Here is a 3,232-nt window from a genome sequence, read left to right on the forward strand (position 1 = left end):
GCAGAGGATGTGGCTGATGACACCCACGCTGGGGCCTCAGACTGCAGCAGAGCGACGCTATAATGAGGCTCAGGCTGCAGCTCACACCTTGGTGGAGCAGACATTCTGGATGTTGAAGATGAGGTTCCGGTGCCTGGTCCGGTCTGGTAGAGCCCTGCAATACAGTCCGCAGAGGGTGTCACACATAGTCATCGCCTGCTGTGCCCTTTATAACCTGGCACCGCAACAGGGAGACGAGCTGGCTGAGGAGGAGATGGAGGAGCTCGAGGTCTCCTCTGATGAGGAGGACATCGATGGTGATGAGGGTGAAGAAGTGCTCTAATGCAATGATGATGGGGCTGAGGCCCTCGTGCTGGCCAGACAAGGCAGGCATGCTCTGGAGCCCTTCTAACTGCTAGATTTGTGGAGGATGATGATGACATGCAGTGAGGAGAACCCATAGATCCTCACATCGCATCTGTGAACGTTTGACTCCAGTCTGGCTCATGGTAGTGCAAATACCCTCTGTGAGAATGCTCCTGTCATGGAGATGCAGTGGAGGCCCTAATAGTCGCTCAATTGCAGGAGGATGATGATGACATGCAGTGAGGACTCTCCATAGATCTTCACACAGCCTCTGAGAATGTCTGACTCCTGTCTGGCTGAGGGCAGATCGCTTGCATTCTGTGATCAGGGTCATATCATAGAGACGCAGACATGAAACTTTAGAAGCATCTGATCCTTTGTCTTCAGCACCATCAGGAAGTTCCCTTCAGAAGCACAGCGTCACTGGTCACAGATGCTGAAGAGATGGGGGCCAGCCCCACCTTAAAGGTGCTGAGAGCACACAGAGAGAATGAGAGAACTCTGTGACACCTGCCAACTACATTCTGGCAGCAATGACCAGCACCCCCGAGGTGCAGGCATCAGTAATGTGTCCAGGGAGTGTGAGGCTGAACCATCACTTTGGTCTGAAGGCTGCACAGAGCACAGGGGAGAGGCCCTGGACTGAGACACCAGCCTTTATCTGGTGCAGGAGCCAAGATTTCACATCTGAGTGACACGAACACTGCTCATCAGAACAAGGAGCCATAGGCAGGGAGACATTCTTGGGAATTTATTGACAATAGTGAACATTATGTACAAGTGATTAACACCCATGCCCAGGCTGTGCAACAGAGAACGTTAGCACTCCCCTTGATAAGGTTGGAAGGGGCCCTAGTGGCCTTACAACACTCAAATGGTTAAGGCATTGCCATCTACTTAGTGGCATCTAACCATGTTAAAAAACTCAAAAGAGTTACATCTTCTTAACTTTCCAAACACCCTCAACCACTCCCCTCACCCTCCTCAAATAACACGGGCACGACAGGGGCTTGGATCTGACTGAGCTTTTCCAGGTGACAGAAACCTCAGTCAGGGCCCTGTCAGACTGTATCCTGTGGATTACACAGCAGCCCGAACTTGCACTCATGTTACGAGGATATTGTGGGGGAGGGGCCTTCAAAAACCTTCAACTGCCAACTGCAAGGTTTAGAGTTCTTAGGGCCATTTTGGCCCGTTGCCCCTTTTCAGTTATTTCCTTCTGACACTCGGGATTTCCCACGAGACAGACAAAGGGTCTATGGAAGCCAATCCTAAAATAGCCCCAATTGGGTTTATGCTCTCAGGTGAATGTGCGACATGAGTTAAGGCACCACATTCCCTTCATTGGCATTTGACTGTTCCTAACATGTCTCAGCTGTGCTTTACTCTCCATTGGGAAAGTGGAATTTTGGGCACTGTTTGTTGTAAGGTGGCCAAGTTGCCTATTTGTAATAGAGTTGAACTGCAGACAACGTCTCGAATGGAAACATTAAGTTTATTTACAATTTACTCAGCAGCAACTACACATGTGCTTTCAGCTCCAACTCTATCTCTACACTGACCGCAGAGATAGCCTGCACTACTCTCCTATTGGTTACTACAGATCATGTGATCTTCCCTAACACGTAATATTCTTAAAGGTATATTACACACTAAATAAAACTATAATTACTACATTCCTCCCCCTTTAACTTGGCTATGCATATTATATTTACAAGTATATAGTCTTCAAGACAACATAATGTTTACACTGGGTAAGGAATTTACAAGTTCAGTCTTTCAGGTGGTTTCCTGGTGTGAGAGGAACGTTGCAGCTCCACAACTTCAGATTCTTTGTCAAGTTCTTCCTTTTCCGGAGTTACCTGAGCATCAGGTGCTTCGGTGGGCACTTGCAGCTCTGTATCCTCAACTCTTACAGGAACATCAGACATGTCAGTCCTGGGTTGAGTATCTTCAACAGGAAACGCAGACCCGGTCATGGTCACTGGTGGAAACATATCTTGATGATTTGTCTCTCTCTTCCTTAAATGGTTCCCATGTTTATGGATGATCCGGCCTTCCACCTCCAGGTGGTAAGATCGAGGTCCAGTCCCGGCACTTATTTCACCTGGTAACCACTTTGGTCCTTCCCCAAAGTTTTTCACATATACTGGCTCTCCCACGGTGAATTTCCTCTCCTGACTATGCCAGTTGTGTCTAGGTTTCTGGCTTCCCCAACCTTCCCCTCTAAATGCAGCATTATTAAGCTCAATCTCACCCTGAGACAGCGTTTCAGCAATAACTCCGCAGGTGTGACACCTGTTATTGTGTGAGGGGCAGCCCTGTAATGAAAAGGAAAGTGTGCTCGCTTGGTCACCAAGGAATCACCAGTTAGCTTTTTCATGCCGGTCTTGAACATTTGAACTGCCCTTTCGGCCAGTCCGTTTGAGGGAGGGTGGTGCAGTTTTTACACCAGTGATACCGTTGTGGCTGATGAACCGTTGAAACTCAGCACTCGTAACTGTCGTGCCATTATCGGAAACGGTTACTCTTGGTAGGCCGTGAATGGCAAGACTCTGGCGTAGTTTCTCAATTGTAGGGCCCGACGTTGGTGACGTCACCTCATATACATCCAACCGTTTTGAATGGGCATCGACAATGAGCAGAAACATTGTTCCCAGGAAAGGTCCAATGTGGTCAATGTGTAACCGCACCCAGGGTCTACCTGGCCACTGCCATGGGTGTAATGGAGCTGTCACTGGCAACTTATGCAGTTGCTGGCATTGCATGCAGCACTTTACAAACTCTCTATTTCGCCATCCATCCCCAGCCACCTTAAATAACTGCGTGCTACGGTCTTCATTCTGGGCATTTCTGGATGGGCACTGTGTAGTTCAACTAAAAGTGG

General features: G+C 48.6%; 1 pseudogene; it reads left to right on the forward strand.

The window, feature by feature from the left end:
- The first annotated feature begins 1,149 nt into the window (after positions 1–1,149).
- On the forward strand, positions 1,150–1,265 carry LOC144690232 (U6atac minor spliceosomal RNA; annotated as a pseudogene).
- Positions 1,266–3,232: the final 1,967 nt, after the last annotated feature.

Source organism: Cetorhinus maximus, chromosome 14 (genome assembly GCF_964194155.1).
Source record: "Cetorhinus maximus chromosome 14, sCetMax3.hap1.1, whole genome shotgun sequence".
Lineage (NCBI taxonomy): Eukaryota > Metazoa > Chordata > Chondrichthyes > Lamniformes > Cetorhinidae > Cetorhinus > Cetorhinus maximus.